This window comes from Myotis nattereri (assembly GCF_964212035.1).
Source record: "Myotis nattereri genome assembly, chromosome: X".
Lineage (NCBI taxonomy): Eukaryota > Metazoa > Chordata > Mammalia > Chiroptera > Vespertilionidae > Myotis > Myotis nattereri.
The window spans coordinates 16,151,110-16,176,055 of NC_138078.1; positions in this window are offsets into that span (position 1 = coordinate 16,151,110).

Consider the following 24,946-nt stretch of genomic DNA (forward strand, 5'->3'; position numbering starts at 1 on the left):
CTCCTTGGGGTAGGGGAGCATTAGTGGAATTGGGACATCTGTGAAGCTTTTCTTCTGTCCTCTGATGCCACTGTGTTCATGCTCAAGACCGTGTGTATGTAGTGCAGTGGCAAAAAATTAAAAAGTGGGATTTAGAATCAGAAATGTCTCAGCTCAAATCTTACTTTCACTATTTCCTGGCTACGTGGTTTTAGCCACCACAGCTGCCACAAAAATGCTATTTCATGCTTCATTAGCATAATTGACTGAGGGCCCAGCTCTTCCCCCTTTGGATTCACTGCTGCATTTGCATCTAGGCCTTGTTTCCCAGGTCTGCTCCCAGCCAGTGCCTGAGCACAGTCAGGGCTCTGGCACAGGTCATTTCAGGGACATGCAGCACTCCTTTACCTTGGCTTGAGGACTCCCCGTCTGCCTGGCTGTGCCTTTCCGAGAGCTGCGCCTCTCTGGGACTCTTCCTAGAAGTCCTGCTCCCTTCTGTCTCTCTTCTACAGGGACCAGACTGGTGCTGCCATACAAAGTCACACCATGCATCTCCTGCTTCTCCCCCTAAGCCTTTTGCAGGCATTTCCCACACACATCCTTTGCACATCTAATCCCATCATGGCATCTAGTTCTCAGAGGGCCCAATGAATGAACACAGCTAGTCACCTAACCTCCCTATGACTCAGTTTCCTCATTCAGCGGTTCTCAACCTGTGGGTCGCGACCCCTTTGGCGGTTGAACGACCCTTTCACAGGGGTCGCCTAAGACCATCCTGCATATCAGATATTTACATTACAATTCATAACAGTAGCAACATTACAGTTATGAAGTAGCAACGAAAATAATTTTATGGTTGGGTCACAACATGAGGAACTGTATTTAAAGGGCCAGGAGGTTGAGAACCACTATGTTAAATGGAGATAGCAGAACTTCCCCTTAGGGTTGCAGTGACAATCAACATATACACTTCAGAAATTTGTTGGGCATCTTGCACAGAAAAGCTACCATTAATTCCCAGCTTTTTGCCTTCATCTTGCCCATCCCTGCTCCTTCCCATTCGCTCTTCATGGAAGTATCTTGTAGTTCTTCCCTTCAGGTCTCAAGGTATCAACTAACTGGATGCCCCTGCTCCGTTCACCTGGGTTAATATATTAATGAACGTGAGTCTTCTATGGCATAACCCCCAAGTCATTCTAACAACAGAACAACTTAAATAAATAATGAAAGAGTGGTGTGTCTTTGGCACTCTCCTAAGTCCCCCTTCTGCCTCTCTGTTCCTACCCCATGGCGGTGGGAGGAATAACTCTCAGCTGTTTCTTCTCTGCCCCCACTAAAGCCTGTTGTCAAAAAGGCCATGACAGTGAGGGCTCCTCATGCCTGTTCTGTATTTAGCTGCCTGTTCCTCTTGCTGATAGCATGGGTCTGCCATGTGCAGCTGGGAGTAAGAGCAATGAGGCTCCCAGTGTCACTGGATCTGGATGCTCTCCTCGCTGCTCTGGAACTTCCTTTTAAGAACTCCATTCCTGAATGGTGCTCCCTCCCTTCTAAGCCTGAGGTTCTACTTGCACCAGAGGGATTGACCAAATAGAGCAGGGCTTGCTTATTCCTTCAAGCACACATGCTACAAGCATAGCACATAGAAGGTTCTATTTGGTAAATGGCAAAGTCCACCCTTGCCTCTGGTGTTGGAGTCCATCAAAATGTCTTATTTGCCACCCAGACGTCTCTGGTTTCGCCCCACAGTAACTCATAAATGGTCTGATCTAGGGCAGACCTGGCATTAACTCAACTTGACTTCTGAACTAGGGCTACAGTGGGTGTCTTGGCTGTCTCCTAGCTGAATTGAACATTCTGAACCGTCTGCAACCTCCCTGAGAACTTCCAGCCCTGAGCCTTCCTTTCAGTATTTTCTGATGTAGTGTTATGACATATTAGAGTTCTAGATGATGTTTTTCAAATACCACCTACCTCTGTAGAGCCCAACAACCCAGGAGATCCTTTCAAACGGGCTAGAAGTATCACGCAATGGCCTCTAAGAGCATGGAAGAAGCAGCCTGTGCTGTGTCTCTGCCTTTGGTAGTACACCATTTCCAAGACCTTCAGGCCCCACATGCATGGACTCATGGCTCTGCCAGAAGTTGGGCACAGGAAGTGTAAAAACAAGAAATATTGAGACAGAGCGTAAATGCTGCATATTATAAAAAGTAACACCATAAACAAGTCTAGGTAGCAGACATTCTGGATGCCCCATCCATATTTTTGGTCCTCACCATTCCCATGCTTGCCAGTGGCTTCCTCCTTTAAGCCCCTGTGCCTATCATCAACTGATGCTAATTTGTCACTGGATCTACTTCCTTTCCTTTCCCCTAGGGTGGGACAACTCAGTTGGCTACTTAGTTGATAACTTTCTTTCTTTCTTTTTAAAAAAATATATTTTATTGATTTTTTACAGAAAGGAAGGGAGAGGGATAGTTGATAACTTGCTCACAAATGTACCCCATGTTGGTTTTCTTCCCTTCCTTTTCACACTCCTATTTCCCTACCAACGCTTATTTGGTCTATCTCTCAAACTACTTACACTCAAATCCTCATCTCCAGGCCAGCTTTTGGGAGAAACCAACCTAGAACAGTTCATATACCAAACAATATTCTTTAAAAAAAGCCCTTCAGCTGGCTGGCGTGGCTCTGTGGTTGAGTGTCAACCTATGAACAAAGAGGTCAAGGTTTGATTCCAGGTCAGGACACGTGCCCAGGTTGTGGCTTTGGTCCCCTGGGGGAGGGGGGCATGTAGGAGGCAGCCAATCAATGATTTTCTCTCATCATTGATGTTTCTATCTCTCTCTCCATCTCCCTTCCTCTATGAAATAAAATAAAAAATAAAAAGCCCTTCACACTGCTTATACCAATGAACTCCAATTATTTTGCTTGTGTACCTTCATTAGTACACATCTGTTATATTCATACGTATTTATTTATAAACTAGAGGCCCGGTGCATGGATTTGTGCACCGGTGGGGTCCCTTGGCCTGGCCTGCATCCTCTTGCAATCCAGGACCCCTCAGGGGATGTCAGACTGCAGTTTTGGCCCATTCCCCACAGGCCAGGCCAAGGGACCCCACCGGTGCACAAATCCATGCACCAGGCCTCTAATATGCATATAAGATCTTTGGTTAATCTCTTCCTGCCCTCCCCCCTCCACCCTTCCCTCTGAAATTCATCAGTCTGTTCCATGTTTCCATGCCTGTGCATTGAGCATCTGCCCCCTGGTGGTCAGTGTGCATCATAGGTACCGGTTGAAAGGTAGAACGGTCACTTAGGCTTTTATATCTATAATAATAAAAGCGTAACATGCTAATTAGACTGGACATCCTTCCAGACAACCTTCCAGACGAAACTGGGACTGCGAGGGAAGCCCAGGTCTCAGGTGCCTGCCAGTGGCTGGAGGGAAGCCTGGTCCCGGGTCCTGGGTGCCAGAGGGAAGCCAGTGCTGGCAGCTGGGGAAAGGAAGGCCTACTCTTGCATGAATTTTGTGTGTCGGGCCTCTAGTATATAGATAATATACTATCATTAACCAGGATATTAAGTCAGAGGCTATATCCAGAGCAAGCTTTCTATCAATATCTCCAATAGGTACCTGGGTAATTTTGACTTCTCAAACAAAGTCTTTTCAGGTCTGAATAGATGGTTATTATTATTATTTTTTTTACTTCAACTATTGTGGACAAATAAGGTTCTAGAAGGACAAGAAATGCAACATTTGTTGCATTGTCAGAGGGAGAAATCTAATATTTTCTGGTTGTTTGTTTTTTTACCTTATTGTTATTTCCAGCTAGGTTGTTTTTGTGGGATTCTTCCAAGTCACCTGTTTCTTTTGTGAGGGTTGGTTTCATTATAACTAGAGACTAGAATCTGTAAACACATTTTAAGCAGGCAGAGAAAAACTGAGATGTTGCAAAATACTGAAAGCAAATGACGAAGCTTATCATCCCCTCAATTGAGCAACTCCCACTCTGTCTCCAAAATAATTTGTTTTGTTCCTGTTTTGAGATTGTCTGACTTGCCCATAAATGGAAGGTGCTGGCATCAATCCATATATAAACTATTACTTGAGTTTCTTTTTCAGATACAGGTGTTACTTTTATTAAGGGTAAATCCACATACTAAAATTAACCACTTTAAAATGTGTACAATTTAGTGACATTTAGTACATTCACAGTGTTGTTTAACTCTCTCTCTACATATAGATATCTATAAAGACATTTATATATTAGATCTAGATATAGATGTAGACATATATATTTCTATACAGACATAGTATATATTTAGGTGTGACCATCTGTTAAAAGAGAGATACATTATTGACAAGAGCTATCAGAGGTGTGGGTTTTCTGGACACAGTGTGTGGAATCTTATTAGCAATCTGTGTTTTATGTCCTTGCTCCTAAGCTTGAGTTATCACCTTACTTTGGGTTATATAAGCTTTTTGCCTCTAATTCCAAGAATAGTTAAGAAGGAAGGCCCTGCAGTCATATTAGCTAGGACCTAATCCCTCCTCATCACTCACTAGTTCCTGTAACCTCAGGTAGTTGCTTTATCTCTTTGAGCCCATTTCATTACTTGTAAAGGTAAGATATAACAGTATTTACCTCCTAGAATGCTATAAGGATTGAATGAGCTGGTAGAAGTTACTTTACACAGAGTAAAACTGTTCAGTAAACATGATGTTGCATCACTGTGGCAGCATTATTATAACATTCAGCACCAGCGTCTGAAATAACATGTTTTTTTGTTGCTTGTTTGTTTTTTTTGCCTCCAGAGTTTATTTTCTTATTCTCTGGATCAAAAATAAATCTAATAGAAGTCATCGAGGTTTTCTTCCTGCACCCCAGTGGATCATCTTGACCACCCCTGGCAGTGTACGCCCCTACTCTGGAGGCTACTGGTTTGGTTTCATCCAGCCCCCAGTTCTCTGTTCCTCAAGAGCCTCCCTGCCCTGCACCCACATTCCTGTACCTGCCCCGCCTCTCTAGGACACTCTGCTCCAGTCTGTCCAGCAGCTGCCCTCCTCCAGTCCTTTGTTCCTGGCGCTGCTGTGTGCCCTCCTGTCCCCTTTACACCCACATTTTGTTCATTTTTCCTTTCCTGTGGGATTCTTCTAAGCTATTCCAGCCCAGAATGATGTCACACCGCTCTACATCCCTGGAACAAGTCTGGCCCTTGCCGCACATTAAAAAAAACTCACCTCCTACTTGTCTCTGCAACTGAACTCTAACAGGTACCCATAGGCCAAAGCTACTTGAGTGCAGAGACGAGGGAGAGCTAATTGGAGTTGACGTGGTTTTTATTAAGTGGCATCCGGTCCCACATCCCCAAACCAGCCCGTGGGCCTGAAGATCATCTTGGGCTCCTAGCACAGACTGTGCTCTTCAGAAATCCCAGCGTCTCCTCTGGTGACCCTGGGGAGTTTAAACATTAATTGGTCTATGCCACAGAGGCAGTAAGGAAGCCATGAAGAGATTACTCTGACTTCCAGCTGAGAGGACAGAACAGTGCCAGGCTCAGGGTGATTTCACTCACATTTCTCTTAGATTACATCTTTTGTTCTGCCTTCCCAGGCTGAGTCAAGCACATTCATAATGAGACTTTTTTTTTTTTTTAAAGAAGCCCAGAAGCCCACAATTATTTTTTTAAATAAAATGAAATCTCCCAAAGTATGGGTTGAACCCATTGTTTTTCTTTACGGCTTTATTAAAGATATATTTCACATACCATACAACTCACCCATTTAACGTGTACAGTGGTTTTTAGTATATTCAGAATTGTGCAATCTGACCTGGTGTTGTCAGTTTTACATTCAACTTGGAGAGGCAATAGTTCCCATTTATTCAACTAATTAAAGTCCATCCATAATCAGTTGACTTAGTAAGGGAGATTGTTTTAGATAATCTGGTGACCCTGATTCAACCAGGTGAAAGTCATTAAGAGCAGAGCTAAGGTTTCCCAGAGGAAATTCTGCCTGCAGACTGTAGCTTTAGCCTATGAGTTCCAGCGGCCTCTTTCCGGTGGCCTGCCCTATGGATTTCAGACTTGCCTAGCCAGCCCCCACTATTCCATAAGACAATTCTTTGCACCAAATCTCTTAATAAACATCTCCTGTTGGTTATATGCCTCTGGTTGAACTCTGACTGAGACACACACTTTTAAAATATAAAAACGAAGTCCTCTTTTCTACCAGGGCCTGCTTTTCTTTCCTAGGATCTCTTGTAGTCTTCTCCCCTTTGGCCATGTGTTGTTGTTGTTGTTGTTGTTGTTGTTCTTCTTCTTCTTCTTCTTCTTCTTCTTCTTCTTCTTCTTCTTTTTAAATATATTTTATTGATTTTTTACAGAGAAGAAGGGAGAGGGATAGAGAGTTAGAAACATCGATGAGAGAGAAACATTGATCAGCTGCCTCCTGCACGCCCCCTACTGGGGATGTGCCTGCAACCAAGGTACATGCCCTTGACCGGAATCGAACCTGGGACCCTTGAGTCCGCAGGCCGACGCTCTATCCACTGAGCCAAACCGGTTCGGCTTCTTTTTTTTTTTTAAAGTGTATTTGTTTATTGATTTCAGAGAGGAAGAGGGAGAGAGATAGAAACATCAGGATGAGAATCACTGATCAGCTGCCTCCTGCACGCCCCCTACTGTGGGGATCAAGCCCACAACCTGGGCATGTGCCCTTGACCAGAATCAAACCTGGGACCTTTTAGTTCACAGGCCAATGCTCTATCCACTGAGCCACACCAGCTAGGGTGAGAGGCTCTCCTTTGACACCCCCATGAAAGCCTAACAGTGCTAGGAACGTAGAAGGTGCTTGTGGTAGATGGCAAAAATGGTCACAAATTCTTCTTTTCTCATAAGAACTGCAGTCTGTTACTCCAGCTCTTAAACCTAGGTTTGGCTCTGTGAATTACTTTGGTCAATAGAGGATGTGTGTTACAGGGAGAGACTTGAAAACTACTTGGGTATTAGGGCTTGGAACTCTAAGATGACCTTGAGCTAGTCTGCTAGTGGGTGAAAGGCTACATGGAGGAGAAGCAAGGCATCCTACCTGAGAGTCTATCAACCACCAGACATGTGAGAGAGACCATTCTAGATCATCTAACACCTACCAGCCTATAAGTTGAACACAGACACATAAGCCGCCCAGATCAGAAGGACTACCCTATTAATTGAATCATGAGCAGAATAAAATGTTTATGGTTTTAAACCACTAAAATGAGGTTATTTGTTACACAGCAATTGATAACTGGTACAGTGCTTAATAAATTCCCAAGCTCAGATAAAGAAAGGTATGTCATTTCAGTTTATAAATATTGTGTGCTTGCTATATGCCAGGCTTTGAGCTTGGCACCAAGAATATGAAGATTAGAATATGTGGTTCCTGAAAGCTTCCTTAAATATGACACCAAAAGTATAAGTGACAAAAGAAAAAAAGAGATAAATTGGCTTTCATCAAAATTAAAAACTTTTGTGCTTCAAAGGACACCAGCAAGAAAGTGAAAAGACAATTACCAGAATGGGAGAAAATATTTACAAATCATTTATCTGATGAGGGACTTATACCTAGAATATATAAAGAATTCTTACAACTTGATAATCAGTTAAATAACCCAATTAAAAAAATTAGCAAAGGATTTGAATAGATATTTCTCCAAAGAAGATATACAAATGGCTGATAAACATATGAAAAGATGCTCATTATCATTAGTTATTAGAGAAATACAAATCAAATTCACAATGATATATTATTTTCCATCTACTAGGATGGCTTATAATAAAAAAAGACAGACAATAGCAAGTCTTGACAAGGATATGGAGACATTGCAACCCTCATCCACTGCTGGGGGAAGCATAAAATGGCGCCGCTGCTTTGGAAAACAGTTTGGCAGTTCTCCAAAATAATAAACACAGACTTACCATATGACCTAGTCTGGAGTATATTCTGACACCAACAGCCAATTCTCCAATCCTCTGGACACCAATGGGATGTCCAACATTCTATTTATTTTTATTTTTAAATTAATCTTTATTGTTGAGAGTATTACATATGTCCCTCTTCCCCCCCCCCATTGCCTCCCTCCACCCAGTTCCCACCCCGCCCCAGGCCTTCGCCACCCTATTGTCTGTGTCCATAGGTAAGGTATATATGCATATAAGATCTTTGCTTAATCTCTTCCCATCCTCCCATTCTCCTTCCCTCTGAGAATCGTCAGTCAGTTCCATTTCCATGCCTCTGATTCTATTTTATTCACTAGTTTATTCTGTTCATTAGATTTCTTATTTGTTTATTTTTTTAAAAATATATTTTATTGATTTTTTACAGAGAGGAAGGGAGAGAGATAGAGAGTTAGAAACATCGATGAGAGAGAAACATCGATCAGCTGCCTCCTGCACATCTCCTACTGGGGATGTGCCCGCAACCCAGGTACATGCCCTTGACCGGAATCGAACCTGGGACCTTTCAGTCCACAGGCTGACGCTCTATCCACTGAGCCAAACCGGTTTTGGCCTTATTTGTTTATTTTGATTTGTAGATTCAATTGTTGATAGATATGTATTTATTGCCTTTTTATTGTTTCTTCTTCTTCTTCTTCTTCTTCTTCTTCTTCTTCTTCTTCTTCTTCTTCTTCTTCTTCTCCTCCTCCTCCTCCTCCTCCTCCTCCTCCTCCTCCTCCTTCTTCCTCCTCCTCCTCCTCCTCCTCCTCCTCCTCCTCCTCCTCCTCCTCCTCCTCCTCCTCCTCTTCCGCCTCCTCCTCTTCTTCTTCCTCTTCTTCTTAAAGAATATCCTTCAACATTTCATGTAATACTGGTTTGGTGGTGATGAACTCCTTTAGCTTTTGTCTTGTCTGGGAGTGGCAAGAAATATTCAAAGTGATGAATAGCCCTAACCAGTTTGGCTCAGTGGATAGAGTGTTGGCCTGCGTCGGCCTGCAGACTCAAGGGTTCCAGGTTCGATTTCGGTCAAGGGCATGTACCTTGGTTGCAGGCACATACCCAGAGGGGAGTGTGTAGGAGGCAGCTGATCGATGTTTCTCTCTCATCAATGTTTCTAACTGTCTATCCCTCTCCCTTCCTCTCTGTAACAAATCAATAAAATATATTAAAAAAAGAAAAAAAAGAAACTATTACTTAAAAAAAAAAAGTGATGAATAGCAAGGACCTACAACCAAGATTACTCTACCCAGCAAAGCTGTCATTTAGAATTGAAGGTCAGATAAAGAGCTTCACAGCCAACATTCCTTTTAATTCTGACACTAACTACCTGGAGTTAGTGTCAGATTCCATATATTTAATGGTTCAGTCCCACAAGACTGCCCATATTCCAGACATCATTCATAAGCATTGGGCCACCAGTATTTCTAACTGGCTTTAAATCAGAGGTTCCCATGGCCCACTCCTCAGGGTCAGTAGTTTTTTAGAATGGCTCACAGAACTCAGGGAGATACTTATATTTACCAGTTTATTGTAAAGCATACAACTCAGGAACAGCCAGATGAAGTGGTATATAGGGCAAGGTCTGGAGACGGAAGGAGTTGTGGAACTTTCATGCCTCTCCAGGTGCACCATCCTCCCAACAAGTCCATGTGTTCACCAATCTGAAAACTCTGAATCTCATTGTTCAAGGGTTTTGATAGAGCTCCATCTCCAGCACCACCTCCCCTTCCCAGAGGTCTGTGGGTGGGGCTGAAAGTTCCAGTCCTCAGATCATACAGTCTTTATAGTGATCAACCCTATCATATGTCAATCTAGGGGTCCCACACTAAGTCACCTCATTTGCATAAACTCAGGTGTGATTGAAAGGAGCTTGTTGTGACTAACCACAACAAAAAGACACTCCTAACACTGAGGAAATGTCAAGGCTTTTAGGAGCTCTTTGCTAGGAACACTATGGGCAAAGACAAAATATATTTTTGTATTATATCACACCCAGCAATTTCACTCCTAGATATATACCCAAGGAAAATGAAAGCATACATCCACACAAAACTTCTACATGAATGTTCATAGTAGCATCATTCATAATAACCAAAAAGTAGAAACAACCCAATGTCTACCAACTGATGAGTGGATAAGCAAAATATGATATATCCATACAATGGGATATCATTTGGTAATGAAAAGGAATGAAGTTCTGATAAGTGCTGTGACATGGATGATCCTGAAAACTATTGTGCTAAGGGAAAGAAGCCAAACACACAAAAAACACATATCCTATTATTCTATTTGTGTTTTTTACTAAAGCACAATGTACAAATATTTTTTATATTGTAACTAGTCAATCTCAAACTTGGCTGCTTATTGGACTCCCTGGGTAGCTTTAAAATGTAACGGTATCCCAGCTGATGTGGCTCAGTGGTTGAGTGTTGACCTATGAACCACGAGGTCATAGTTTGATTCCCGATCAGGGCACATGCCCGGGTTGCGAGCTGTGCAGGAGGCAGCCAATCGATGAATCTCTCTCGTCATTGATGTTTCTATCTCTTTCTTCCTCTCTCTTCCTCTCTGAAATGAATAAAAATATATGTTAAAAAATATAATGATACCTGGGACCTACCCCTCAGAGATTCCAATTTGATTGGCCTGGGCATGGAGATTTTTAAAAATACCTAAGTGAAAAAATAGCCAAGGCGGAGAACCTGTTCTCTAACCTCAGATTTTCTTTGGCTTGTGTGGATGTGCTGCTCAGGGTCAATATTACTTGAGGATTGAATGCCACGTGTCACTGACTCATGTTTTTATAATTCACATAAACTCTTTTTGTGTGTTGGCTTTCTCTAGAGCAGTGGTTCTCAACCTTCCTAATGCCGCGACCTTTTAATACAGTTCCTCATGTTGTGGTGACCCCCAACCATAAAATTATTTTCATTGCTACTTCATAACTGTAATTTTGCTACTGTTACAAATCGTAATGTAAATATCTGATATGCAGGATGTATTTTCATTGTTACAAATTGAACATCATTAAAGCATAGTGATTAATCACAAAACAATATGTAATTATATATGTGTTTTCCGATGGTCTTAGGCGACCCCTGTGAAAGGGTCTTTTGACCCCCAAAGTGTCACGACCCACAGGTTGAGAACCGCTGCTCTAGAGGATTTGTGTAACACTATTTTGACAGCATCCACTCTCTCCATAGGTTGACTGGTAGTGTCTAAGGTGAATGGATAAGCATGTGGACATGCCAGGTCATTTAGCCTGAATGGGTATTAAGAGGTCTTAAAACAATGAGTTACAAAAGTCATTCTTGAGCATATTTGACATGCACTCCTATCTCTCCTGAAGATGATGTGCCTTGATAAAATAGCATGCTTTTTATTGGAAGAAATGATGCTTTCAGATGTATAAATTACACAAGGGAGCCCAGCGGAGTGGCTCAGTGGTTGAGCATTGACCTATGAACCAGGAGGTCACGGTTCGATTCCCAGTCAGGGCACATGCCCGGGTTGTGGGCTTGATTCTCAGTAGGGGGTATACACGGAGGTAGCCGATCAATGATGACACTGATGTTTCTATCTCTCTCTCCCTCTCCCTTCCCCTCTGAAATCAATAAAAAAAATATTAAAAAAATAAATGACACAAGGGAGATTTGAATTGTTCCTCTGCTGTTTCCTGCAGAGGTCACACACCTTTAGAAGGGCACTCTGCAGCCAGGGGGCACTTTCCCAAACAGGGACCTAGATGGCATACTTGAAAGATAGTGAAAGGCTTCTTTTAATAAATTACCTTCAAGAGGGAAAAGGAAATGCCTGTTTTATGAGCCAAAACAAATGGGCTGAACAGAAATCAAACACTTCAAGTAGAAAAGGAAGAAAAGGGCATTTGAGCAGAGAAGAGAGATGAGTCTGGGGTAAGTTGGTGCATCCAGGGTGTGAAAGGTGTATGGCTGACCCCAGTAGGGGGATGACCAGCTAGCTCCCCTGTTAGGGCTGTTGGCCGGTGTAAGCCGAGCCTCCTAGGTCCTGAGGCACAGGAAACACGAGCAAATGTCTGTGTTAGACAGAGGAAGTAACAGTGAAAGTAAAAGCACAGATATGGAAATACCTCCTGACTCCTGGGGAAATGGCAAGCTCTCCCCCAGTTCACTCTCCTATATGTTTGCATGAGAATGCTGATGTGTGGGCTGGAGTTCCTGGGAACCTCATCCTGTCCAGAGAAGTGCTTGGTGGAGCGTGGCCAGAAAGTCTGTTCCAACAGAGTTCAGAGCTGATACACTTTCCCATGCGATTTCAAGGCGGTGGTGGGTTCTGTCTTGTATTTATACAACCAACAGAAAGAATCTATTTTAGAGAAAACAGCCAAAGAAGGGAGCTGAGGCTAGCAATTTCATAGCCTGCTCTGTAATTTAGCCTGGTATTCTCTGCTGAAGAAGAAAATAGTTCATGTGTTACCAGACAGTGGAGGATGAGAGGAGGAAGGTTCAAGCAATTTGGACACTGGCCTTGGAATTTTCTATGTGTCGGAAAGGGAGGAAAAACTTTTGACTTAACCCCCCCCCCATTTTAACATCATAGGAAGGCATTGCGTATTTGCAGAGGAGACAGACACACAAATTAAGGTATCGATGGACAGAGACATAAACATAGCAGGGTGGGCAGTAATAATAGAGAGAATGAGAGGAAATGAGAGTATTGGTCAAGAGCATGGGCTCTGAAGACAGACTGCTGCCTGGAATTGAGTCACAGCCGCCACTAAGTAATAATTGACCTTGAGCAGGTTATGCAACCACTCTGTGCCCCAGTGTCCTTATCTGTAAAATAGGATAATAAGAGTACATATCTCCTGGAGCCTGGCATAAAGTGAGCCAATAAAAGTTCACTTTTATCATTATCATTAGTATAACTTGGATACTATGAGAGAACAGATGAGGATGAGCTAGCCTAGCCTGAAGCAGTCAGACAGAATCACCTCCCAGGCCAGGGAAGGTGGTGGCTTGGGCTGAGTCTCAAATGATGGATAGGAATTGGCAAGAGGGGAAGGAGACGGTGTTCCCAGTCTAGGCAGAGGTGTGGGGTCTGTGGATGAGAAACAGGGTGTTTGTAAGGAAGGTTTCCAGTGATTCATATTTTTTGAGTCAAAATTCCCCTCCATGTGTGAAAAATAGGTGAACACATATATGAAAGTCACAATGTTTTCTTTCTAGCCCACAGAAAATGACTGGGGTGCAAGGAGGTCAAGAACATCTTGTGATGTCCCTGATCTCTCCAGGGTCTGTAGTCTACAGTTTAGAAATCATTGCTGGAGACCTGGCTGGTGTTGCTCAGTGGTAAGAGCGTGGGCCCGTGCACCGAAGGATTTCAGGTTTTATTCCCAGTCAAGGGCCCGTGCCTGGGTTGTCGGTTTAATCCTCAGTCATAGTCTCAGGCATCAATGGTCCCCCCCCCCCCCCCCCGACCCGTTCCTCTCTCTCTAAAAATCAATGCAGAAATATCCTCGGGTGAGGATTAACAACAAAAAAATTTTTTTTTAAAGAAATCATTGCTGGAATCTGCTGTATTTTGCACTCAGGTCCTGCTTTCCTCCAATAGCGCTACCCAGATGGAGAGCCATGGAAGGTTTTCAAACAGAATAACCACGATGGGAATGATTATTCAGCATCTACATAAAACTTCTTTCAGTGCGCCTTTATTTATAGCAGTGTCTACAAATCAAAAAACTACATTTCCCAGACTCCTTGACAGCTGTGTAATTTCACTTGCACCAATCAGATGCAGTCATGTGAGACCAATTCAGTTCTCCCCTAAGTGAAGAAAGAGGCTGGCGAAGCTTCTGTTTGCATGTGCAGCTTACAATAGGCCTGGTGGGCCTGTGAAGTCAATGGGTCAGCAGTGCCTTCCTGAATCCTTAGACTACATCCGAGGTATGCGAGGCTAGAGCCAGCTGCTGAGAGGGCCACTTGCCAGTTTGCTCACATAACACCTTCCCAAGGGTGGTGGTTTGCTGTCTGGAGAACCAGGTTAGCACACGTCTAGTGTCTGCTGTATCCCAGACCCAGATCCTGCCTTCTTTCCACCTCCAGCCTGTGCAGGGTTACCCCCACTCTGCCTGTCTCCTTTCCCCCAGTGTGTGGCCCCTCATTAATGGCATCTGGTCTCTACTGCAGGCTTGGGAAGGGAATCTGCACCGAGGTTTTGGTTACTTTCCCCCCAGAAGGCACCTGGGCTTCTTATGCAAACTTCCCCACATTGATGCAAACCTGACCATTTCCCTGCCTGGAAGCTTTTTGTTTGTTTGTTTAACCCACAAGTTCTCTCCCCAGACACCTTGCCACAAGTGACGCCACTTTGCAGAGGAAGAGGGATGTAGCCTAGGGTGGCAGGGAAGACGCTGATACAGCAGGCCAAGCGGTCTAGGTAAACTAACTGGAATGGAGAGGCAGGGATTTCCAGGTAATTTATACATTTTAATTTATTGATTGATTTTTTGAGCGAGAGAAACATCAATCTGTTGTTCCACTTATTTCATGCATTCATCGGTTGATTCTTGTATGTGCCCTGACTAGACATTGAACCCACAACCTTGGCATATTGGCACGATGCTTTAGCCAACTGAGCTACCCGGCCAGGCCTCCAGGAAATTTATAGAGAAAATGAGTTGAAACTGTGTTCTGAAGTAGAAAGAATAATGTTTGAGAATCTTGAAGCAGATACTTAAAGTGAGGTAAGCAGTAAGCTGTAAGCACTAGCCTGGGGTGGGGGCTTATGGTAGGCCCGGGGAAGTTTCTGCCAGTCCTAGACAGGGTCCCCATGGGCATTGTGTACGCTGTGTTCTGCACTCAGACACTTGGCTGAGGACACAGAGCAGGAGCAGAAATACAACCCATGTACCTCTTGCCGAACTGTGTGCTCTGGGAGAGAAGAGATGGGTGCCTTTTAAAAACCGCATTAAACCTCAGCCAGCATTGCTCCGTGGTTGAGTGTCAACCTATGAACCAGAAGGTCACTGTTTGATTCCCGGTCAAGGGCACATGTGGGGCGTGCAGGAGGCAGCCGATCAATGATTCTCTTTAATCATTGATGTTTCTATCTCTCCCTCTCCCTTCCTCTCTGAAATCAATAAAAATATATTTAAGAAAAAAGTCCGCATTAAAGTGTCATAGGTGTAGGCCTTGTTCCAGGTGATGAGACAGAGAGGAGAGGCCCAGACACCACCTGTGTCAAAGCCTTCTGACACCTGGAAAAATGCCCCCCCGCCCACATGTGCAGAGCTGTCTGCCCAACCCTCCCACAGCTCTGCATGAAACAGCAGTTTGCCCTTTTATTACGTAACCACAAGGGAGGGCAAGGTGGCATTGACTTTGTTATTGTTTCTTCTGCCAAGTGTTCTCATGCCATAAACTGTGCATTACAAAGTCTGCAATCACTTTTTTTGAACTTTGAAAATTGCTTAGGGAAGAATTCTTCATCTCAAGAGAGGGTGTGGGGAGGGAGGAAGAGGAAAAAGAGGCGGAGGCCAAGTCATCTTGGAATGCAAACTGCTGGTTTCCCTTCTGGAGTGACGACCTGAGTTTGGTCTTTTGTTCCTTGCGCAGGGAACGTGTTCAACAAGTATACAAGTGGATCAGGTTGTTTGTGGAAATGCTTTGAAGGTGCCTTCTGCTGTAATAGCAGGGCAGGTCATGTTTTCAAAACCACAACCACCAAAAACAGACAACGGGTCAGACCGGAATGAGCTGCTGAGACCCTCAGCCCACTGTTCACTGGGCACCACCTTCAGAAAGGGGGCGGGGTGGGCAGAGAAGAAGGATGGGTCCTCAACAGCAAGGGCGCAGCCTGTACGCACATTGGGGCAAAAGCCCACAAGCCTGCACAAGAGACTACGGTAGGTAGAAAGGCATCTTTGGGAGTTTCAATCGTAAGTGTAAATCACTAAAACCTCTTTTTAAAAAGCACCAAACGGACTTTATCCCAAGAAATCAGAAACACCGATCAGAAAGGATATATGCACCCCTATGTTCATAGCAGCACAATTCACCATAGCTAAGATCTGGAAACAGCCTAAGTGCCCATCAGCAGATGAGTGGATTAGAAAACTGTGGTACATCCACACGATGGAATACTATGCTGCTGTGAAAAAGAAGGAATTCTTACCATTTGCGACAGCATGGATGGAACTGGAGAGCATTATGCTAAGTGAAATAAGCCAGTTGGAGAAAGATAAGTATCACATGATCTCATTCATTTGTGGAATATAATGATCAACATAATTTGATGAACAAAAATAGATCCAGAGACAAATGGTAGGGGAGGGGGGGTTAGAGAGCAACCAAAGGACTTGTAAGCATGCATATTAGCATAACCAATGGACACAGACACTGGGGTGATGGGGGCTTGCCTGGGGTGGGAATGGCTGGAGGTGGGGGGTCAATTGGGGAAAAAGGAGACATATGTAAAACTTTAGACAATAAAAATAAAATAAAATAAAATAAAAAGCACCAAAGCAGCCCAGCCGGTCTGGCTCAGTGGTTGAGCGCCGACCTATGAACCAGGAGCATGGTTCCATGCTGGGTCAGGGCACAGGCCCGGGTTGCAGGCTTGATCCCTTCTGTGGGGTGTGCAGGAGGCAGCTGATCAATGACTCTCTCTCATTATTGATGTTTCTATCTCTCTCCCTCTCTGAAATCAATAAAAAGATATAGTTTTTTTAAAAAGCACCAAAGCCTTGGTATTACCAATGGGCACAATTGCACAGTGAGAGTGTTCCCTTTATTGGATCTTACGCCATCAGAATTACTGAGTAATTTGTTAATCCATTCATCAATCATTAATGTGATTAAAATGACCAACTGATTTTTTCAGCATTAATTGAAAAAAAAAATGCACCGAAGCGAGCTAAAATGCTGGTCCACGCCTGTTTATTCCGTCAGTAGCAGATGCTTTGCTCTCCCAGTGCCAGTCCTCAGCATTTACTGTTTCATGCACTCTGGCCCAACTTCAACAGCCAGCAATGCTGCTCAGCCATGAGACACTGTCTGGACATCAGAGCAGCCCTCAAACACGCTGGCTTCTCAGGCAGCGTGACTCAGATACATGTATTCTCTCTGGTCACGCTGCTCCCCAGCAGGAGGATGCTCCAGTGGCCCACAGTGGCGACTCACTTGACAGCACACCCTTAAGTGGCTTCCTTCTCTGCCTTGTCTGATTTCCCCATTACCCTCCTGATGTTTCTAGAAATCTCCTCCTGAATCAACTACTTGCACTGGAATCTTTATATCAACTCCTACTTCTGGAGGAACCAGAACTAAGACAGCCTCCTAACATTGTCTGTTTTATTCAAATTTGCTCTCTTCCCTTGTTGAGCAGCTTTAACTGCCCTCCAAACAGGTTCATTCTCAAACTCAATGCCAGGTTGGAGTGGCTCTTCCATCCAAATAATGCATTTGATACACGGTATATGCAAGGTTTAACAAGCCTTTTGTGATTCTAAGGAACTTTCCAATTCTTTGGCAGACTAGAATTTATTACAGTAAATATTTGTTCTGGTATCTGACTCATAGATGGTATTTCACTTGGTAAATGTATTCTCTGATAGATTATATGAGGAGGGTCATGTTTAAATAAATTGGGGGAATTTAGAACTCAAACTAATTCTCTTGTAAATCCTTCCATAAACAATCCCAAATTCATCAATTTCCTTAAAGTGAGCTACCCTCACCTTGATTTAAACAGACTTGACCCATAGTCTTCCTGTTTTTTATGCTATTTCTATTAGTGCCTTTTAGCCTATTACCAAAGACCTAATACAGAACTATCTGAAATACAATATTAATGGTACAGAGCAAACAGGAAATTAGTTTTGTTCCCCAACATCACCCTAGGGCTGCTCTAATATTCTTTTATCTGTCATTAATTTGTTGAGAGAAGCTGGATAAATCACTGACTCTGCATTCTTCAGTTTTCTAGTGTATTGATCAATAAATTAATATTTGAAGTTATATGAACTCAAGAAGGAATGGGACTATCTTTCTTAGAAAATAAAATATTAGGGCTATTTTAGTATTAAAGCAATGTATGCACAGAGAAAACTAGAAGAATTCAGAAAAGTAGAAGATAAGAAAAGCATCTGTGTTCAGATACCTTCCCCCTATTTTTGCAATTATAAATAATGCACAATAGGATTTCATGTTAGATTATGCTTCCACACTCCCCCCCCCATAATTAATTCTCATTTGTGATAGATAGACCCTGTGCTTTATAGATAATGGGTTTCTATACCTTTCTTCTATTTATATTGAGTGCCTACTCTGTGCTTGGTATCTGAAAGGGGAACACAGACCTCTAATCCACAAATAACAGCAGCCCAATAATAGAGTTCTATACAGGGTATTTTAGCAAGTCTCTAACTCTAGCTAGGGAAGGGTTTTAGAAGCATGAGTAAGACTTTTCCAGATAGAGCGCACAGATAAGGATAATAAGAAAATAAATCAGGGTAATGTGATAGCAATGGGAGGAAAGCAGCAACAGTAGACAGGGTGGATAGGGGAGACCTCTCTGAAGAGGTGACATTTGAACTGAGACCTGAATGACAAGAAGTTTCCAGCCTTAAGGACCTGGTGGAAGAGTGTTTAAGGCCAAGGAACAGTAATCACCAAGGAGACTTGAGTGATCTTGGCTTATTCAAGGAAGAGCATGATGGGAATTACATGTGTGAAAGGGAGTGTAGTAAAGTTGACATCAGGGAATGGGAGAGGAAACTAAAGTGTGTCAAGTGAAAGGATTGCATGGCAAGTTTGAGAGTTCATCTGATACTGGGGAACACAAATCAGAAGTGGTTAGTAGCAATAGAAGTAGAGAAGGCAGATGGTTAGATTATATATGGTTGGAGATTGCAGAACAAGTGCAGCAAAAAGGCAGTGGGTAGAGGGGAATATCCTGGGAGTGGAGTTTGTAGTGTTGTATTCTAAGGCAGCGGTTCTCAACCTGTGGGTCGCGACCCCTTTGGCGGTCGAATGACCCTTTCACAGGGGTCGCCTAAGACCATCCTGCATGTCAGATATTTACATTATGATTCATAACAGTAGCAACATTACAGTTATGAAGTAGCAACGAAAATAATTTTATGGTTGGGTCACAACATGAGGAACTGTATTTAAAGGGCCAGAAGGTTGAGAACCACTGTTCTAAGGGCTAAGCTGGATAAGAGTGGAAGGTGAGATGGTTGGGAAGAGGTGGGTGTGACAAACAGGAAGAAAACAAAGGGCTGAGGGATTGGAAGTCCTAGAGAGTTAAGAGAGCATTTGTGATAGAAATAGGCAGAGAGAAAGCTAGGACAAAAGGTTTTACTCAGAGACTATAATGGGGTGTAAGACAGCATTGTTCAAATAGCTTTGGGTGATGTCAGTGTCCCTTGTTGAGGTAAAATGGAGGTGATGGTTGTCGAGGTGTGGTATAAAGTGGGGTATTGGGACTTCATCAAATTAAAAACTTTTGTGCTTTAAAGGACACCATCAAGAATGTGAAAAGAGCCCTGGCCAGTGTGGCTCAGTTGGTTGGGTGTTGCCCTATGCACCAGAGGATTGCTGGTTCGATTCCTGGTCAGGGTATATGCCCGGGTTGTAGACTTAATTGATGGTAGCGGGTGTGCAAGAGGCAGCTCATTGATGTCTCCCTCTCACACTGACTTTTCTCTCCCTCTCCCATCCTCTCTCTCTCTAAGAAATTAAATTAGATTAAAAGAATGTGAAGAGACAACCCACAGAATGGGAGAAAATATTTGCAAATTATTTGTGTGATAAGGAACTTGTAACTAAAATATATAAAGAACTTTTACAACTCAATGATAAAAAGATAACCAACCCAATTAAAAATAGGAAAAGATCTGAATAGATATTTTCCCAAAGAATATATACAAGTGGTCAACAAGTACCTGAAAAGATACTCAACATCATTAGCCATCAAGGAAATGCAAACCAAAACCATAATGAGATACCATATCACACCCACTAGAATGGCTGTAATCAAAGAAGTATATAATAAACAAGTGTTGGCAAGGATATGGAGAAATTGCAACTCTAATGCACTGCTGGTGGAAATGTAAAATGGTGCAGCTGTTTTAGAAAATAGTTTGGCAGTTCCTTCAAATGTTAAAATTAGAGTTACCATATGACCCAGCAGTTTCTCCCCTAAGTATATACTTGAGAAATGAAAGCATATGTCAACACAAAAATTTATACACAAGTGTTCATAGTAACATTATTCAATAGCCAAAAGTGTAAACAACCCCAGATATCCATCAACTGACAAATGGGTAAACAAAATGTGGTATATTCATGTAATATTACAACATGGATGACTCTTGAAAACTTCATGCTAAATGATGGGGACAGTCACAAAAGACTACTTATTATATGATACATGATTCTCTTCATACAAAATGCACAGAATATGTAAATCTATAGAGACACAAAGTAGATTAGTAGTTGCTGAAAGAAGATTAGGAGTTAGGAGTAATGGGGAGTGGCCAGCATTCTGTTAATGAAATTGAACAGAAGAGAACAATAGAATAGAACCAAGTAGAATAGGGTAGAATAGAATACAATAGAATAGAATAGATCTTTACATCTCAACTCAGGTGTCATTTCCTTAGGAAGTCTTTCCTAACTAGGACAAATTCCCCTGTCCTTTGTAACACTAAGCACAGTTGAAAGTTTGCATTTATTGTATGAGGATTGGATGGATGTTGGAATCCCAGGGTGTGGATATAAATCCATTGCATCTCCAGCACCTAGCCCAGTGCCTGGCACATAGCAAGTGATTTGTAAATATCTGGGAAGGAAGGAAGAAACGTAGAAAGTAAAGAAGGAATGAACTGGTAAATTGGGGGTCAAAGTTCTAGATGAAAAGAACAGAGTAACCTAGAGAGAAAGGAATAAAACGGGAATGTAGATGAGATCTGAAAAATAAAGGTTTCTAAGACTGTGTTTTCAAACTGGGGGTCACAACATTAGTGAGTTTGTGAAAATGATATCCTAAGTTGAGGCCAGCATTTTTTAAATGAAATTAAATGAATAGAAAATATCAGCGTCTATTGTACATACCAAGAGTGGTTGAGATTCTATTGCAGTGAGACTGGGCGGGAATGCTAGAATGGGCTGTTACCCAAGGGAAAAGCGAAAGGGAAGGGGAGGGGAGGGGAGAGAGGGGAGGGAAGGGAAGGGAAGGGAAGGGAAGGGAAGGGAAGGGAAGGGAAGGGAAGGGAAGGGAAGGGATGGAACAGCTGAAGTGTCGGGATTGGATGGTTGGATAAGAAGTAAATGGACTGGCTGTAGGATATAACCATTGGCTTCCAGAGAGACCTGGTAGTCAACCTGTTGGGACCAATGGCCATTTGGTAGCTCTAGGTTAACTGTGGTGTTACAAGCTGATGATGGGAGGTAGCCTATTGTTATATTGCCCTGTGACCTTGTAAAGCATAAAAGGGCTTTGGGTGATTAGTGGGGTCTATAGAGTGATAGGACCTGTGACCAGGATGGAGAAAGGAGCTATCTTAGTAAGAGACTGAATATAAGTACAGAAAAAAAGGGAGGCTTGACTTTGCCTAGGCTGTAGAATAATTACATTGAAGAGTGGGACCATGGGGTATACCCTGATAATTTAGCTGCAGGTGGGATAGTTAGGAGTACCTGATAAGGGCCTTGCCATCAGGCTGTACATTATTTGATGGATAGATTGCCTTTAGAAGGACCCAGACCCTGGCTGTTGAGGAGGAGGGGGGATATTTCCTGTAAAAGGTTGAGGGAGGACCTGAGCAGCATGTTCTCTCAGTAATTGTGGGACGAGATTTAAAATGGTAACATAAGCCCTAGCTCAGGGGTCCTCAAACTACGGCCCGAGGGCCACATGCAAATACAAATATTGTGTTTGTTCCCGTTTTGTTTTTTTACTTCAAAATAAGATATGTGCAGTGTGCATAGGAATTTGTTCATAGATTTTTTTTAAATCTATAGTCCGGCCCTCCAACGGTCTGAGGGACAGTGAACTGGCCCCCTGTTTAAAAAGTTTGAGGACCCCTGCCCTAGCTGGTTTGGCTCAGTGGATAGAGCGTCGGCCTGCAGACTAAAGGGTCCCAGGTTCGATTCCGGCTGAGGGCACAGGCCTGGGTTGTGCAGGAGGCAACCGATCAATGATTCTCTCTCATCATTGATGTCTCTATCTCTTTCTCCCTCTCCCTTCCTCTTTGAAATCAATAAAAATATATTAAAAAATAAAATTAAATGGGGATGTAGTCTCTTAGAAGGGTCTCCGTGGAAGGGAAGTTTCCTAATAACAAGGGTCCATACATGAGTTCAAAGGGACTAAGAAAGGAGGGTGTGCAGGGGGGTTGCCCTGATGCACACAAGGGCTAGAGGTAAGAGAGTAGTCCAAGGTTCTTTAGTTTTGAGAGTTAATTTAGTTAGGTAAGACTTAAGGAATTCACGTTTTCTACCGTGCCTGAAGATTGGGGCCAGTAGAGGGGGTATAAATTCATGTTCAGAGTGGAGGAGACCTGTTGGGTTATTTGAGATATGAAAGTAGGTCCATTATCTGATTGTAATGAGGTGGGTAGGCTGGATCTGGAAATGATATGCTGAATGAGAGCTTGTGTGACCTTGGAGGACTTTTCAGATGCAGTGGGAATGCTTCTACCCAGCCTGAGAAGGTAATCTACTAGGGTTAAGAGATATTAGGTTCTTTTATTTTAAAAATATTTTTATTGATTTCAGAGAGGAAGGGAGAGGGAGAGAGAGATTGAAACATCAATGACGAGAGAGACTCATTAATCAGCTGCCTCCTGCACACCCCACCCTGGGGATCAAGCCTGCAACCTGGGCATGTGCCCTGACTGGGAATCGAACCATGACCTCCTGGTTCATAGGTTGACACTCAACCATTGAACCACACTGGCTGGGTGATATTTGGTTCTTTTAATAGGTGGCATGTGAGTGAAGTCAATTTGCCAGTCTTGTCCAGGGATTTGGCACCTTGCCTGATGAGTGGGGAAAGAAGGTCTAACCTGTCCTTGGCGAGATACTGAGTAACAAGTAGAACAGGTTTTGGTGATATCTTGCAGTAGGGAAGCTAGGCTAGAACATGTGATGAGGGGTTTTAGGAGTTGTAAACTCGGTCTGTATCCCACATGTAGGAAATTGTGAATAGCCTGTAAGATATTGCAGGCCTGTCCCTGGGGAAGGATATACTGTTCCTGAAATTTTAACCATGGATCTTCCTGAGTGGCCCTAAGACTAATAGGGGCTGAAGTTCCTCTGGAGTGTATTTGAGTGTTACATGAGGTAGAGCTAAGAGTTGGGAAGATCGAGGCTTCCTCTGAGCTGCTGCCGTGGTCTCCTGGTCTGCTTTGTTATTTCCCTGTATTGTGGGTTCATTCCTGACTCGGTGTCCTTTGCAGTGTATGACTTTTAAGAAGGCTTGAAAAGGGGAGAGAGGTTCCTAAATACCAAGCAGGAAGACCTATTGAGGCTTTCAATGATAGTGTCAAGGACTGTGGATGAGCGGTGGAAATAAATAAAGTCTAGGCTCCAATCTCAGTATTTAAGCAACAGGAGAGAGCCTGGGTGGTGTTGCTTTAGCTTAATAGGAGAAAAGGGGTCCCTTCGACGTCAGGGATTTGTCCTGACTCACTGGACAAACTTTTCTACAACTTTCACAAACCTTCTTACCCATTCACAAATAACCCATTTTAGCCAAAAAGTAAACATTTATAGATTTTCTATAACAAAAGCTAGACTCAGATGAACTTAAAACTTGTTGAAATATTTAGATGTTTATCATTTAACCCAGCAATACTCCAAAGCCTTTAAGTTACCAAAGACTTTGGAAAATTACGTATAGGCCTATGAGGCTGGAGAAAAAGTGGAGGGAGGAGGGAGCAGGCCCTGCAGCCTGTTCTAGGGCTGCAGTTTCCAAGCCTGCAGCTGCTTGGATTTAAAACTGCCACACTTTTCCTTAGAGATAACATGCGAAGGTTTGGGTGATAGTGAGTTCTGCCTCTGATAGTAGCAGGACTGTTAAGTAAGCATTTGCAGTTTTGCAGAAAAGAACGTTGTTCTTTGGGAAGAGGGGGTGAGAAGGCGTTGAGGTGAGAGCAGTTCTTCAGAGCATTGAAGGGGGTGAAAATGCTGGCCTTGGGATCTAAAGGCTCAGTGAAGATTCCCTTCGCTGTGTCATAGAGGGGCTTTGCGAGAAGACTAAAGTTGGAAACCCAGAGGCGAAAGTACCCAATGAGCTCGAGAAAAGAGAGTATCTCTTGTCTAGAGGAGAGGACAGTTATGGAGGAGATAACATGTTTACTGCCTAAGGTAATGGCTCGACTTCGTGGGGTGAGGGTGAAACGGAGGTAGGTGACTGTGGTTTGGGACAACTGGGCTTTATGAGGGGATACATGGTAGCCCTGGCCGGGCACTGAGGTAGAATGAGAAAAGAGCGAATGGGGGAATTTAGTAAGATGCAGTGTAGGGGTGAGGTGGCTAATGACTGTGAAACTAATCCGTTAACCCCCATAATAGAGACTGAGGAGGGGACAAGGGTCCCAGCGAATTTGGGAAGGGCAGAATAAGTGGCCCCAGTGTCAGTTAAAAAGGAGATTGGCTTACCTGCCACTACAATTGTTACCCAAGGCTCTGTCCTGGTGATGTAAGTCTGGGGGCCTTGTCAGGGCCTGGGCAGCTTCAGCCTTCAGTGGCCAGTCTTACGAGGTCTGGGAGCTCCAAACTGGATCCAAAGGGTTGCCTTGCTGGACTGGCTGAGGTCCAACCTGGAGGGGCAAGACTACAGTCTGATTTCCAGTGGCCTTTCCTTCTGCACCTTGGGCAGGACGCAGGCAGGGGTCTCGGGTTTGGGCAGGACTTGGCCCAGTGTCCTTCCTCACTGCATTTGAACCGTGGTCCCAGAGGAGGCTTAGCTCCTGACTTACCCTTGGTTGGAGG